The 17,023-nt window shown below is 37.0% G+C and overlaps 2 non-coding genes across 2 annotated transcripts; both read right to left on the reverse strand.

The window, feature by feature from the left end:
- Positions 1–2,694: 2,694 nt before the first annotated feature.
- LOC148553144 (small nucleolar RNA R71) lies at positions 2,695–2,798 on the reverse strand. The gene has a single exon (XR_015893898.1). It is a non-coding gene; the product is annotated as a small nucleolar RNA R71 (small nucleolar RNA).
- A 6,541-nt stretch (positions 2,799–9,339) lies between these two features.
- Positions 9,340–9,447, reverse strand: LOC148553145 (small nucleolar RNA R71). Its single transcript, XR_015892571.1, has one exon. It is a non-coding gene; the product is annotated as a small nucleolar RNA R71 (small nucleolar RNA).
- Positions 9,448–17,023: the final 7,576 nt, after the last annotated feature.

Here is a 17,023-nt window from a genome sequence, read left to right on the forward strand (position 1 = left end):
TCTCTCCTGACAACAGAGCATCCGAATATGAGATTAGAACCTTCGTGGTATGCTAGAACCATTGGCAGCATTCCTGAGATCCGGAAAGTCTAAACCTTGTCTGTGGTATTCCGAGTAGGATCTGGGAAGGGATTACTATGACGAGCTTCAAACTTGCGAATGTTGGGTGCAGTGACAGTGTGCAAAAGGATAAGGGTCCTATTTCGACGCTAGTGAGAACCGACAGATGATTAGCCGTGCGGTAGCTGTACCTGGTATTTTTCATCCGAGACGAGAGATCCGACAGTTGATTAGCTGTGCAGAAATCGTACCTAGTATTTTTCATCCGAGAGGATCATACAGCTTGCCATGGAAGGGAGCACGCATGATTGGAAGAAGACAATAGGAAAGCCGAGGTTCAGAAGCAACAAAGCATCTCCAAACGCTTATCTGAAATTCCCACCAATGAATCACATAAGTATCTTATTTTATTTTATGTTTTACTTATCTTTTAATTATCAAAACCTCATAACCATTTGAATCCGCCTGACTAAGATTTACAAGATGACCATAGCTTGCTTCAAGCCAATAATCTCTGTGGGATCGACCCTTACTCACGTAAGGTTTATTACTTGGACGACCCAGTGCACTTGCTGGTTAGTTGTGCGAAGTTGTGAAAAGTGTGAATCATAATTCCGTGCACCAAGTTTTTGGCGCCGTTGCTCGGGATTGTTCAAGTTTGGATAACTGACGGTTCATCTTGTTGCTTAGATTGGGTAATTTTATTTTATGTTTAAGCTTTTTATTTTTAATTTCGAAAAAAAATGTTCTTCATAGTTTTTAAGAATGAATTCTAGAGCTTCATGAGATATGTTGAAGCTTGGATGGCTGTTAAGCCATGTCTAATCTTTTGGACTGAGGTTTTCACTTTCCATTGTAGAAAGGACATGTCTGTATTTGTTATGCTAAAGCTTGGCTGGCCATCTGGCCATGTCTATTCTTTTGGACCGAAGCTTTAGACTAACATTGCACGAATCCTGAAAATTCTTATTAAAATTTTTGAATTTCTTTATTTTCTTTTTCCAAAATAATTTTTGAAAAATACAAAAAAATTTAATAAAATCATAAAAACAAAAAAATTTTTATGTTTCTTGTTTGAGTCTAGTGTCAAATTTTAAGTTTGGTATCAATTGTATGTTTTTAATTTTTCTTGAAATTTTCGAAAATTCATCATGTGTTCTTCTTTGATCTTCAAGTTATTCTTGATCATTTTTCTTGTTTGATCTTTAACTTTTCTTGTTTTGTGTCTTTTCTTGTTTTTCATATGCATTTTCGAATTGTTAGTGTCTAAACATTAAAAATTTCTAAGTTTGGTGTCTTGCATGTGTTTCTTTTCTTAAAAATGTTCAAAAATATGTTCTTGATGTTCATCATGATCTTCAAAGTATTCTTGGTGTTCATCTTGACATTCAAAGTGTTCTTGCATGCATTATTTGTTTTGATATTAAATTCTTATGTCTTGTGTCATTTTGTTGTTTTTCTCTTTCTTCATTAATTCAAAAATCAAAAAAATAATATCTTTCCCTTATTTTACTCATAAATTTCGAAATTTTGGGTTGACTTAGTCAAAAATTTTCAAAATTTAGTTGTTTCTTGTTAGTCAAGTCAAAATTTCAATTTAAAAACTTTATCTTTTCAAATCTTTTTCATTTTTCTTTTTAATATTTTCGAATTTCTTAAATAAAATTTTCAAAATCTTTTTCTTAATTTTATTTCATAATTTTCGAAATTAATGCTAACATTTAATGTTTTGATTCAAAAAATTTCAAGTTTGTTACTTTCCTGTTAAGAAAGGTTCAATCTTTAAATTCTAGAATCATATCTTTTAGTTTCTTGTTAGTCAAGTCATCAACTTTAATTTTCAAAATCAAATCTTTTTAATTTCTTTTTCAAATCTTTTTCAAATAAATTTCAATCATATCTTTTTCAAAATTTAATTTCAAAATCTTTTTCTAACTTCTTATCTTTTCAAAATTTATTTTCAAATCTTTTTCAGTTAACTACTTGACTTTTTGTTTGATTTTAAAAAGTTTTCTATTTCTTATCTTTTTCAAAATCACCTAACTACTTTTCTCTCTCTCTAATTTTCGAAAATCACTAACCACTTTTTCAAAATCTTTTTTAATTAACTAATTGTTTTAAATTCTAATTTTATTTTATTTCTTTTCTTAAAATTCGAATTATAACTTATAAATAAAATAAAAACAAAAATATTTTTCTTTTCTCTTAAGTAAAATTCGAATACACTCTCTCCCTCATCTTTTTCTATTTATTTATTTATTTACTAACACCCCTCTTCTTAAAATTCGAACCCTCTCCCTCTCTTTGTGTTCGAATTCCTCTTATTTTCTCTCTACCTCATTATTCTATTCTTTCATTCTTCTACTCACATAAAGGAATCTCTATACTGTGACATAGAGGATTCCTCTTCTTTTCTGTTCTCTTCTTTTTCATATGAGCAGGAACAAGTATAAGAACATTCTTGTTGAAGCTGATCCTGAACCTGAAAGGACTCTGAAGAGGAAGCTAAGAGAAGCTAAAGCACAACACTCTAGAGAGGACCTAACAGAAATTTTTGAAAAAGAAGAAGACATGGCAGCCGAAAACAACAACAATGCTTTCTTGGCCAAATTCTTTCCGTCTCAAAAGTTGAGCAAGCTTAGAGTGGAAGTCCAAACCTTCAGACAGAAGGAAGGTGAATCCCTCTATGAAGCTTGGGAAAGATACAAGCAATTGATCAGAAGGTGTCCATCTGACATGCTTTTAGAATGGAGCATCTTATGTATATTCTATGATGGTCTGTCTGAATTGTCCAAGATGTCATTGGACCACTCTGTCGGTGGATCTCTTCATCTGAAGAAAATGCCTGCAGAAGCCCAGGAACTCATTGAGATGGTTGCAAATAACCACTTCATGTATACTTCTGAAAGAAATCCTGTGAATAATAGGATGACTCAGAAGAAAGGAGTTCTTGAGATTGATACTCTGAATGCAATATTGGCTCAGAATAATATATTAACTCAGCAAGTCAATATGATTTCTCAAAATCTGACTGAGATGCAAGCTGCATTCGGCAGTACTAAAGAAGCCTCCTCTGAAGGAGAAGCTTATGACCCTGAGAATTCTGCAATGGAAGAGGTGAATTACATGGGAGAATCCTATGGAAACACCTATAATCCTTCATGGAGAAATCATCCAAATTTCTCATGGAAGGATCAACATAAGCCTCAACAAGGCTTGAAGAACGGAAGATTGATGGTTTAGAATTCAGAATAAATTTCCGTTGCAAGTATAGTTTCTAAACCAAGCAATCATCCTTTCTTACAAACGTTTTGGTTGTCACAAGTAACAAACCCCTTTGAAATTGATAACCGAAGTATTTAACCTCGGGTCATCTTCTCAAGGAATTGCAGGGAGGTGTTCTTATTATTGGTTATGAGTCTTGTAAATTGGGGGTTTTGAAAGTGAGGAACAGGTAATTTAAATAACAAGGAAAATAAATTGCAGGAATTAATAAATTAATATCTAATAAAACTCTTGGCAAGGTATGAAAATTCGGAAGTCCTATCCTAGTTACTCTTATGAGAATTAAAGTTAATCCCACTTAGTTAACCTTTACTAAAGCAAGGGAAAGTGAAGTGAACTAATTAGTTAGATCCCCAAGTCCTAGCCAACTCCTAAGGAAAGACTAGAGTTAGTGGGATTCCAGTCAATTAGCAGACATAACAATCAATCACGATAAGGTTGATAACTCAAGAGCCTCCAGTTAATCAATTAAAGCCAAGAATGTAAAAAGCTAAATAAGAATCATAAATCTGAAATACCTCAATTGCATTAATAAGAGAAAATCCTGACATAAATGGTTCATAAGCCAATTTGGAAAAGAAGAGAATCAATAAGAAAAATAAGTAAACCAAAGTACTAGAATAAATAAAAGTAGAAGAGAAACTAAATTAAAAGAATATTGAACCTGTGATGGAGAAGAAATAATCCTAAATCCTAAAACTAAATCCTAAGAGAGAGGAGAGAACCTCTCTCTCTAAAAACTACATCTAATCCTAAAATTATGAATTATGAAAGCATGATGATGAATGGAAGCATTCCCCCACTTTATAGCCTCTAATCTGTATTTTCTGGACCGAAAACTGGGTCAAAAACAGCCCAAAAATCACCTCCAGCAATTTCTGTTACATTCAGGTCACGGCAAAGTGACGCGGAGGCGTCGTCCACACGTTTGCGTGGATTGCATTTTTGCCAGGTCATGCATCTGCGTGATCCACGCGTTCGCATTGCCTATCGTCGGGGCAGCTATAGCAAATTATATTTCATTGCGAAGCCCCGGACGTTAGCTTTCCAACACAACTGGAACCATCTCATTTGGACCTTTGTAGCTCAAGTTATGACCATTTGAGTGCAAAGAGGTCAGGCTGGACAGCTTAACAATTTCTTCAATTTCTTGTATTCCTTCCACTTTTGCATGCTTTCTTTCTATCCTCTGAGCCATTCCTGTCCTGTAATCTCTGAAAACACTTAACACACATATCAAGGCATCTAATGGTAATGAGAGAGGATTAATATTAGCAAATATAAGGCCAAAGAAGCATGTTTTCAATCATAGCACAAAATCAGGAATGAGAATGTAAAACCATGCAAATAGTATGAATAAGTGTATGAAAGATTGATAAAATCCACTCAAATGAGCACAAGATAAACCATAAAATAGTAGTTTATCAACCTCTCCACACTTAAACATTAGCATGTCCTCATGCTAAGCTCAAGATAAGCTATAAAAGTGAAGAGAAATGGTAGAATGTATGAAATGCAACCTATCTATGTGAATGCAACTACATGCAAAATGTTTCTACCTACTTGGTTAAAAGTAAATAAGTTCTCCAAGACAAACATAAGTTAGATTTCACTAATTTAAATCATACAATAAAAGACAAGTAAACTTGTAAGAAGACAACTCATGAAAGCAGGGAACATAAAATCAAGCATTAAACCCTTACTGGTAGTGTATATCACTCTAATCTCTCAAGTGTCTAGGGTTAATCACTCTACTTTTCTCTAATCATGCTTTCTAAACTTTGTTCTTCATCTAACCAATCAACAAATATTTAGTATACAAATGCAAACATCATGAGGTCTTTTCAGGGTTGTAATGGGACTAAGGTAAGGGTGAGGATATATGTATGGCCAAGTGAGCTATAATATGAATCTTTAATTAACCTAAGCTCTCACCTATACATATGATGAGCGGATAATTTATACGCTTTTTGGCATTATTTTTAGTATGTTTTTAGTAGAATCTAGTTACTTTTAGGGATATTTTCATTAGTTTTCATGATAAATTCACATTTCTGGACTTTACTATGAGTTTGTGTGTTTTTCTGTGATTTCAGGTATTTTCTGGCTGAAATTGAGGGACTTAAGCAAAAATCAGATTCAGAGGTTGAAGAAGGACTGCTGATGCTGCTGGATTCTGACCTCCCTGCACTCAAAATGTCTGGAGCTACAGAACTCAAAATGGCGCGCTTCCAATTGCGTTGGAAAGTAGACATCCAGGGCTTTCCAGCAATATATAATAGTCCATACTTTGCCCAAGTTTAGATGACGCAAACTGGCGTTCAACGCCAGCTCTCTGCCCAATTCTGGCGTCCAGCGCCAGAAACAAGCTGCAAAGTGGAGTTCAACACCCAAACTGGCACCAAAACTGGCGTTCAACTCCAGGAATAACCTCTACACGTGTAACACTCAAGCTCAGCCCAAGCACACACCAAGTGGGCCCCGGAAGTGGATTTAAGCATCAATTACTTACTTCTGTAAACCCTAGTAGCTAGTTTATTATAAATAGGACCTTTTACTATTGTATTAGAGATCTTTGGTCTCAGTTTTAATCCATTGTTCATCTTAGGAGACTATTGATCACGTTTTGAGGGCTGGCCTCTCGGCCATGCCTGGACCTTCACTTATGTATTTTCAACGGTAGAGTCTCTACACTCCATAGATTAAGGTGTGGAGCTCTGCTGTTCCTCAAGAATTAATGCAAAGTACTACTGTTTTCTATTCAATTCAACTTATTCCACTTCTAAGATATTCACTCGCACTTCAACCTGAATGTGATGAACGTGACAATCATCATCATTCCCTATGAACGCGTGCCTGACAACCACTCCCGTTCTACCTTCGATTGAACGAGTATCTCTTAGATTACTAATACAGGGGACCGAGTCCGAGATATTGGGATCTTCGTGGTATAAGCTAGATTGATGGCGGCATTCATGAGAATCCGGAAAGTCTAAACCTTGTCCGTGGTATTCCGAGTAGGATTCTGGGATTGAATGAATGTGACGAGCTTCAAACCTGCGAGTGCTGGGCGTAGTGACAGACGCAAAAGGATAGTAAATCCTATTCCAGTATGATCGAGAACCTCCAGATGATTAGCCATGCAGTGACAGCGCATCGGACCATTTTCACAGGGAGGAATAGGATGCAACCAACGACAAAGGTGATTCCTCCATATGATTAGACGTGCTGTGACAAAGCATTTGGATCATTTTCCCGAGAGAGATCGAAAGTAGCCATTGGCATCGGTGACATCCTTACATAAAGCTAGCCATAGAAAGGAGTAAGATTGATTGGATGAAGATAGCAGGAAAGCAGAGGTTCAGAGGAACGAAAGCATCTCTACACGCTTATCTGAAATTCTACCCAATGAATTACATAAGTATCTCTATCCTTATTTTAGTATTATTTTCGAAAACCCCATTACTATTTTATATCTGCCTGACTGAGATTTACAAGGTGACCATAGCTTGCTTCATACCAACAATCTCCGTGGGATTCGACCCTTACTCACGTAAGGTATTACTTGGACGACCCAGTGCACTTGCTGGTTAGTTGTGCGAGGTTGTAAACCATGGTATTGGCATCGTGTTTTTGGCGCCATTACCAGGGAAAGCAAGAGCAATGAATTTTACATAATCAAAGTGTAATCACAATTTCTGCGCACCAAGTTTTTGGCGCCGTTGCCGGGGATTGTTCGAGTTTGGACAACTGACGGTTCATCTTGTTGCTCAAATTAGGTAATTTTCTTTTGTTTTATTTTCAAAAATTTTTCAAAAATTTTCAAAAATTTTTCCTTTGTTTTCGAAAAAAAAATGTTTTAAAAAAATTATTTTTTCTTCAGAATTTTTAAGAATGAATTCTAGTGTTTTATGAAGCATGTGAAGCCTGGATGACTGTAGGGAATGTTAGGCTTGTCATGTCTGAGTTACATACTAAAGCTTGGCTGGCTATTAAGCCATGCCTGACCCTTTGATTGGAGCTTTAGACTAAAGAGCATAAGATTCCTGGAATTCATATTAAAAATTTTGGAATCCTTATTTTTCTTTTTTTTTTCAAAATAATTTTCGAAAAAATTAAAAGAAAATACAAAAAAATTAGAAAATCATAAAAATCAAAAATATTTTTTGTGTTTCTTATTTGAGTCTTGAGTCATGTTATAAGTTTGGTGTCAATTGCATGTTCATCTTGCATTTTTCGAAAAAAAAATTCATTCATTCATAGTGTTCTTCATGATCTTCAAGTTGTTCTTGGTAAGTCTTCTTGTTTGATCTTTGTATTTTCATGTTTTGTGTCTTTTCTTGTTTTTCATATGCATTCCTGAATTCTTTATGTCTAAGCATTAAAGAATTCTAAGTTTGGTGTCTTGCATGTTTTCTTTGCATTAAAAATTTTTCAAAAATGTGTTCTTGATGTTCATCATGATCTTCATAGTGTTCTTGGTGTTCATCTTGACATTCATAGCATTCTTGCATGCATTCATTGTTTTGATCCATAACTTTCATGCATTGCATCATTTTTCTTGTTTTTCTCTCTCATCATAAAAATTTCAAAAATAAAAAAATATCTTTCCCTTTTTCTCTCTTAAAATTTTGAAAATTAGATTTGACTTTTTCAAAAATTTTTAAAAATCTAGTTGTTTTTATGAGTCAAATCAAATTTTCAATAAAAAAAATCTTATCTTTTTCAAAATCTTTTTCAAAAATCAAATCTTTTTTCAATTTTTTTTAGTTATTTTCGAAAATTTCAAAAATATTTTTCAAAAATATTTTTCTTAATTTTACATCATATTTCGAAAATAACATCATCAATTAATGTTTTGATTTAAAAATTTCAAGTTTGTTACTTACTTGTTAAGAAAGATTCAAACTTTAAGTTCTAGAATCATATCTTGTGATTTCTTGTGAATCAAGTCATTAATTGAGATTTTAAAAAAATCAAATCTTTTTCAAAAACTAATTTCTATCATATCTTTTCAAAAATATCTTCTTATCTTACCTTTTTCAAAAAAGTGATTGCAAAATATCTTTTCTAACCTTCTAACTTCTTATCTTTTCAAAATTTGTTTCAACTAACTAACTAACCTTTTGTTTGTTTCTTACCTTTTTCAAAACCACCTAACTAACTCTCTCTCTCTAATTTTCGAAAATATCTTCCCTCTTTTTCAAAAATTCTTTTTAATTGACTAATTATTTTAATTTTTAATTTTTAATTTTTTATTTTAATTTTCGAAAAAAAAAATCACTAACCTTTTTCAAAAACTATTTTCGAAAATCACTAACCATTTTTCAAAAACAATTTTCGAAAATTCCCTCTCTCTCTTTTCTTCTCCTTTTCTTCCACTCACCTAAAGGGAACCTCTATACTTGGGTAAAAAGGATCCCTATTATTATTATTTTTCTGTGCCCTCTTCTTTGTCATATGACCAGGAGCAAGGACAAGAACATCCTTGTTGAAGCAGATCCAGAACCTGAAAGGAATCTGAAGAGAAAACTAAGAGAAGCTAAATTACAACTATCCAGCAAGCACCTGTCAGAAATTTTCGAACAGGAAGAGGAGATGGCAGCCAAAAATAATAATAATGCAAGGAGGATGCTTGGTGACTTTACTGCACCTAATTCCAATTTACATGGAAGAAGCATCTCCATTCTTGCCATTGGAGCAAACAATTTTGAGCTGAAACCTCAATTAGTTTCTCTGATGCAGCAGAACTGCAAGTTTCATGGACTTCCATCTGAAGATCCTTTTCAGTTCTTAACTGAATTCTTGCAGATATGTGATACTGTTAAGACCAATGGAGTAGATCCTGAAGTCTACAGGCTCATGCTTTTCCCTTTTGCTATAAGAGACAGAGCTAGAGTATGGTTGGACTCTCAACCTAAGGATAGCTTGAACTCTTGGGATAAGCTGGTCAAGGCTTTCTTAGCCAAGTTCTTTCCTCCTCAAAAGCTAAGTAAGCTTAGAGTGGATGTTCAAACTTTCAGACAGAAAGAAGGTGAATCCCTCTATGAAGCTTGGGAGAGATACAAAGGACTGACCAAAAAGTGTCCTTCTGACATGCTTTCAGAATGGACCATCTTGGATATATTCTATGATGGTCTGTCTGAATTAGCTAAGATGTCATTGGATACTTCTGCAGGTGGATCCATTCACCTAAAGAAAACGCCTGCAGAAGCTCAAGAACTCATTGACATGGTTACTAATAACCAGTTCATGTACACTTCCGAGAGGAATCCTGTGAGTAATGGGACGCCTATGAAGAAGGGAGTTCTTGAAATTGATACTCTGAATGCCATATTGGCTCAGAATAAAATATTGACTCAGCAAGTCAATATGATTTCTCAGAGTCTGAATGGAATGCAAGCTGCATCCAACAGTACTCAAGAGGCATCTTCTGAAGAAGAAGCTTATGATCCTGAGAATCCTGCAATAGCAGAGGTGAATTACTTAGGTGAACCTTATGGAAACACCTATAATCCATCATGGAGAAATCATCCAAATCTCTCATGGAAGGATCAAAAGCCTCAACAAGGCTTTAACAATGGTGGAAGAAATAGGTTTAACAATAGTAAACCTTTTCCATCATCCACTCAGCAACAGACAGAGAATTCTGAGCAGAATCCATCTAGCTTAGCAAATTTAGTCTCTGATCTATCTAAGGCTACTGTGAGTTTCATGAATGAAACAAGGTCCTCCATTAGAAATTTGGAAGCACAAGTGGGCCAGCTGAGTAATAGGATCACTGAAATCCCTCATAGTACTCTCCCAAGCAATACAGAAGAAAATCCAAAAGGAGAGTGCAAGGCCATTGACATAACCAAAATGGCCGAACCCAAAGAGGGAGAGGAGGACGTGAATCCCAAGGAGGAAGACCTCCTGGGACGTCCAGTGATCAATAAGGAGCTTCCCTCTGAGGAACCTAAGGAATCTGAGACTCATCTAGAGACCATAGAGATTCCATTGAACCTCCTTATGCCATTCATGAGCTCTGATGAGTATTCCTCTTCTGAAGAGAATGAGGATGTTACTGAAAAGCAAGCTGCCAAGTTCCTTGGTGCAATCATGAAGCTGAATGCCAAATTATTTGGCATTGATACTTGGGAAGATGAACCTCCCTTGTTCACCAATGAACTAAGTGATCTGGATCAACTGACACTTCCTCAGAAGAAACAGGATCCTGGAAAGTTCATAATAACTTGTACCATAGGCACCATGATCTTTAAGGCTCTGTGTGATCTTGGTTCAGGAATAAACCTCATGCCCCTCTCTGTAATAGAGAAACTGGAAATCTATGGGGTGCAAGCTGCTAAAATCTCATTAGAGATGGCAGACAATTCAAGAAAATAGGCTTATGGACAAGTAGAGGACGTGTTAGTAAAGGTTGAAGGCCTTTACATCCCTGCTGATTTCATAGTCCTGGATACTGGAAAGGAAGAGGATGAATCCATCATCCTAGGAAGACCTTTCCTAGCCACAGCAAGAGCTGTGATTGATGTGGACAGAGGAGAATTGATCCTTCAATTAAATAAGGACAACCTTGTGTTTACAACTCAAGGATCTCTCTCTGCATCCTTGGAGAGGAAGCAGAAAAAGCTTCTCTCAAAGCAGAGTCAACCAAAGCCCCCACAATCAGGCTCTAAGTTTGGTGTTGGAAGGCCACAACCAAACTCTAAGTTTGGTGTTGAACTCCCATATCCAAACTCTAAGTTTGGTGTTGGGGGAGTCTCAACAATGCTCTGAACATCTGTGAGGCTCCATGAGAGCCCACTGTCAAGCTATTGACATTAAAGAAGCCCTTGTTGGGAGGCAACCCAATTTCTATTTATCTAACTATATTTTTCTTAGTTATATGTCTTTATAGGTTCATGATCATGAGGAGTCACAAAATAAATATAAAAATTGAAAACGGAATAAAAAACAGCAGAAGAAAAATCACACCCTGGAGGAAGCATCTGCCTGGCGTTCAACGCCAGAACAGAGCATGGTTCTGGCGCTGAACGCCCAAAATGGGCATCATCTGGGCGCTGAACTTCAGAATTGCACCCTGGAGAGGAGCTGGCGCTGAACACCCAGAACAAGCATGGTTCTGGCGTTCAACGCCAGAAATGGGCAACAAATGGGCGTTGAACGCCCAAAATGGGCACCAACCTGGTGCTGAACGCCCAGAGTTGTGTGCAAGGGCATTTTACATGCCTAATTTGGTGCAAGGTTGTAAATCCTTGAACACCTCAGGATCTGTGGACCCCACAGGATCATCTCAGGATCTGTGGACCCCACAGGATCACCTCAGGATCTGTGGGCCTCATAGGATCCCCACCCACCTCACCCTCCCTCTCTAGATTCATGATCATCCCTTCTGTTTTCCATTCACCACTCACATCCATACACACATCCCTCCATCTCCTCCATATCTTCTTCTTCTTCTTCTTCTATTCTTTCTTCTTTTGCTCGAGGGCGAGCAAAATTCTAAGTTTGGTGTGGTAAAAGCATAAGCTTTTTGTGTTTTCATTACCATTAATGGCACCTAAGGCCAAAGAAACCTCAAGAAAGAGGAAAGGGAAGACAATTGTTTCCACCTCTGAGCCATGGAGATGGAAGGATTCATCTCACATGCCCATCACTAAGAAAAGGATGGAGCAAACAAGAGAGCACATTCATGGATCTCAACAGGCACATGAAGAAGCTCATCATCATGAGATCCCGGAGATGCCTCAAATGCATTTTTCTCCACAAAACTATTGGGAGCAAATCAACACCTCCCTAGGAGAATTAAGTTCCAACATGGGACAATTAAAGGTAGAACATCAAGAGCACTCCATCATCCTTCATGAAATAAGAGAAGATCAAAAAGCAATGAGGGAAGAGCAACAAAGACAAGGAAGAGACATAGAAGAGCTCAAGGACATCATTGGTTCCTCAAGAAGGAAACGCCACCATCACTAAGGTGGATTCATTCCTTGCTCTTATTTCTTCTATTTTTCGTTTTCTATGTTAAGTGCTTATCTATGCTTGTGTCTTCATTACATGATCATTAGTAGTTAGTAACTTTGTCTTAAAGTTATGAATGTCCTATGAATCCATCACCTCTCTTAAATGAAAACTGTTTTAATTCAAAAGAACAAGAAGTACATGAGTTTCGAATTTATCCTTAAACTTAGTTTAATTATATTGATGTGGTGACAATGCTTCTTATTTTCTAAATGAATGCCTGAACAGTGCATATGTCTTTTGAAGTTGTTGTTCAAGAATGTTAGATATGTTGGCTCTTGAAAGAATGATGACAAGGAGACATGTTATTTGATAATTTGAAAAATCATAAAAATGATTCTTGAAGCAAGAAAAAGCAGCAAAGAACAAAGCTTGCAGAAAAAAAAATAGGCGAAAAAAAAAATAGAAAGAAAAAGAAAAAGCAAGCAAAAAAAGCCAAAAGCTCTTAAAACCAAGAGGCAAGAGCAAAAAGCCAATAACCCTTAAAACCAAAAGGCAAGGGTAAATAAAAAGGATCCCAAGGCTTTGAGCATCAGTGGATAGGAGGGCCTAAAGGAATAAAATCCTGGCCTAAGCGGCTAAACCAAGTTGTCCCTAACCATGTGCTTGTGGCGTGAAGGTGTCAAGTGAAAACTTGAGACTGAGCGGTTAAAGTCAAGGTCCAAAGCAAAAAAAAGAGTGTGCTTAAGAACCCTGGACACCTCTAATTGGGGACTTTAGCAAAGCTGAGTCACAATCTGAAAAGGTTCACCCAATTATGTGTCTGTGGCATTTATGTATCCGGTGGTAATATTGGAAAACAAAGTGCTTAGGGCCACGGCCAAGACTCATAAAATAGCTATGTTCAAGAATCATCATACTGAACTAGGAGAGTCAATAACACTATCTAAACTCTGAGTTCTTATAGAAGCCAATCATTCTGAACTTCAATGGATAAAGTGAGATGCCAAAACTATTCAAGAGGCAAAAAGCTACAAGTCCCGCTCATCTGATTGGAGCTATGTTTCATTGATAGTTTGAAATTTGTAGTATATTCTCTTCTTTTTATCCTATTTGATTTTCAGTTGCTTGGGGACAAGCAACAATTTAAGTTTGGTGTTGTGATGAGCGGATAATTTATACGCTTTTTGGCAATGTTTTTAGTATATTTTTAGTAGAATCTAGTTACTTTTAGGGATGTTTTCATTAGTTTTCATGATAAATTCACATTTCTGGACTTTACTATGAGTTTGTGTGTTTTTCTGTGATTTTGGGTATTTTCTGGCTGAAATTGAGGGACTTGAGCAAAAATCAGATTCAGAGGTTGAAGAAGGACTGCTGATGCTGTTGGATTCTGACCTCCCTGCACTCAAAATGGATTTTCTGGAGCTACAGAACTCAAAATGGCGCGCTTCCAATTGTGTTGGAAAGTAGATATCCAGGGCTTTCCATAAATATATAATAGTCTATACTTTGCCCAAGTTTAGATGATGCAAACTGGCGTTCAACGCCAGCTCTCTGCCCAATTCTGGCGTCCAGCGCCAGAAACAAGCTGCAAAGTGGAGTTCAACGCCCAAACTGGCACCAAAACTGGCGTTCAACTCCAGGAATGACCTATACACGTGTAACACTCAAGCTCAGCCCAAGCACACACCAAGTGGGTCCCGGAAGTGGATTTAAGCATCAATTACTTACTTCTGTAAACCCTAGTAGCTAGTTTATTATAAATAGGACCTTTTACTATTGTATTAGAGATCTTTGGTCTCAGTTTTAATCCATTGTTCATCTTAGGAGACTATTGATCACGTTTTGAGGGCTGGCCTCTCGGCCATGCCTGGACCTTCACTTATGTATTTTCAACGGTAGAGTCTCTACACTCCATAGATTAAGGTGTGGAGCTCTGCTGTTTCTCAAGAATTAATGCAAAGTACTACTGTTTTCTATTCAATTCAACTTATTCCACTTCTAAGATATTCATTCGCACTTCAACCTGAATGTGATGAACGTGACAATCATCATCATTCCCTATGAACGCGTGCCTGACAACCACTCCCGTTCTACCTTCGATTGAACGAGTATCTCTTAGATTACTAATACAGGGGACCGAGTCTAAGATATTGGGATCTTCGTGGTATAAGCTAGATTGATGGCGGCATTCATGAGAATCCAGAAAGTCTAAACCTTGTCCGTGGTATTCCGAGTAGGATTCTGGGATTGAATGACTGTGACGAGCTTCAAACTCGCGAGTGCTGGGCGTAGTGACAGACGCAAAAGGATAGTAAATCCTATTCTAGTATGATCGAGAACCTCCAGATGATTAGCCATGCAGTGACAGCGCATCGGACCATTTTCACAGGGTGGAATAGGATGCAACCAACGACAAAGGTGTTGCCTCCAGACGATTAGCCGTGCTGTGACAGAGCATTTGGATCATTTTCCCGAGAGAGATCGAAAGTAGCCATTGGCACCGGTGACATCCTTACATAAAGCTAGCCATAGAAAGGAGTAAGATTGATTGGATGAAGATAGCAGGAAAGCAGAGGTTCAGAGGAACGAAAGCATCTCTACACGCTTATCTGAAATTCTACCCAATGAATTACATAAGTATCTCTATCCTTATTTTAGTATTATTTTCGAAAACCCCATTACTATTTTATATCTGCCTGACTGAGATTTACAAGGTGACCATAGCTTGCTTCATACCAACAATCTCCGTGGGATTCGACCCTTACTCACGTAAGGTATTACTTGGACGACCCAGTGCACTTGCTGGTTAGTTGTGCGAGGTTGTGAACCATGGTATTGGCATCGTGTTTTTGGCGCCATTACCAGGGAAAGAAAGAGCAATGAATTTTACATAATCAAAGTGTAATCACAATTTCTGCGCACCAACATACATTCTATATTTTAAATTCATGCCTAACTACCCAAAATTCCCATTTCTGCATATCATACTCATGTATCAACTTTTCTTTAATTTTATCACATATGCATTGATTTTTCATTAACTTAACATTGGGGTAATTTTGTCCCCTTATTTATTTACTTATTTATTGAATATTTTTTTGGATTTTTTTATATTTTTTTTATATAAAAATAAACATAGCTTATCGATGCACATGGATTTTTAATTTCTATAGTTTCACATGAGTAGGTACCCAAATTCTCATTATATTATCATGACACATTCTCTTATTTTCTTTTGTTCCCACATCTTCCCATACTCAATTAACACACAATTCTATCTTAAGCTAACCAAAGATTCAATTGGGACATATAATTGTTTTTCCGCTTAAGGCTAGTGATGTGGTAAAATAAAGAACAAATGAGATTTAAAGGCTCAAAGTGGCTAACAAAGGTAACTTAAGGGGTAGGCTTAATTTGGATAAGTGAGCTAAACAAATAATGGCCTCAATTATATGCAAGCATATAAATATATTAAACATTGGACATATAGGATGAAACAAAATATAGATTACAATCATAGAGAAGTAAACACGCAAGAATAAAATAATTATGGTTAAATAATGTAACCATGTATTTAGGCTCAAAGTCTCACAGGTTGTGTGTTCTTTAGCTCAAAAATCATGTTCCAAATATAACTTCAAGCAAATTTAACATAAAAGTTTTGATTAAAATTAGTGAAATTTTGTTCTAAAAATAGGGTCTTAGAAGAAACTTATTGTCTTTTCAATCAAGTAGAACATGCATGCGACTAACCTATTACTATACAATTTATCCTATTCTACAAAAGAAAAACTAACTAAATATCCTATTTTATTGGTGTTAAGGAAGAGAAATTACCTCCGGAAGTCAGGTACTGACCGACCTCCCCACACTTAAGGCTTTGCACCATCCTTGGTGCCATCTATTAGGAACAAAGGTGGGCTGGTAGCAGTATCTCCACAGTCGGAACCGTCATGGCTCCCTATGCTGGTAAAGGAAGTGGAGTCCGGAGTGTCTGAGTCTCTGTATTTTCCCTTAAGTAGCTCCTTGAGGTATGTGAATCGGCGCTTGTTTCGGCGCTCTCTTAGCTTTGCTTTGTGTTCCTGCCGATCCAACCTTTCAAGTATCTGATGGAGCAGTTGATTGGTTGTAGGTGCTTGTGGTGTTGAAGGTGGAGTGTCTTCAGCCGGTTCAGTAGGCTGGCTTGTAGTGGCTGCTGGAGGTCTGATATCTTTCCCGTTAGGGATGTACTGATCATCCCGTGGGAGCATGGCTTTGGTGTCTCCAGCTTTGTAAGAGACTCCAACTACTGAGACGAGATTTGAAATCAAGGCGGGAAAAGGTAAGTTGCCCGCAATTTGTACGTGTCCCATGGCATTCCGGATGTGTCTTGGTAGGTTCAGAGGCTGGTCTGTAAGGATGCACCATAGTAGAATGGCCATGTCTGCAGTGAAGGAGGACTCGTGAGTGCTCGGAAAGACGTAATGGGATATAATCTGTGCCCACACGTGAGCCTCCAAGGTAAGTGCGGAAGCCGATATTCCCTTAGGACGGGAACGATTGTATCCGTAGATCCATCTGCTGCCAGGTAGTGTGATAATTCTGAGAACAGTGTCCCAGTCAAATTGGTACATCTGGCGCTTGAGTGAGGCTTCTTGAAATGCGTCCAGTCCTTCTAGAGTAGGGGGAAGATCTAGAGCTCGCTGAATGGCCTCTTCTATAATGG

The sequence above is a fragment of the Arachis ipaensis genome, chromosome B7 (genome assembly GCF_059453495.1).
Source record: "Arachis ipaensis isolate K30076 ecotype BB chromosome B7, ASM5945349v1, whole genome shotgun sequence".
NCBI classification, from domain to species: domain Eukaryota; kingdom Viridiplantae; phylum Streptophyta; class Magnoliopsida; order Fabales; family Fabaceae; genus Arachis; species Arachis ipaensis.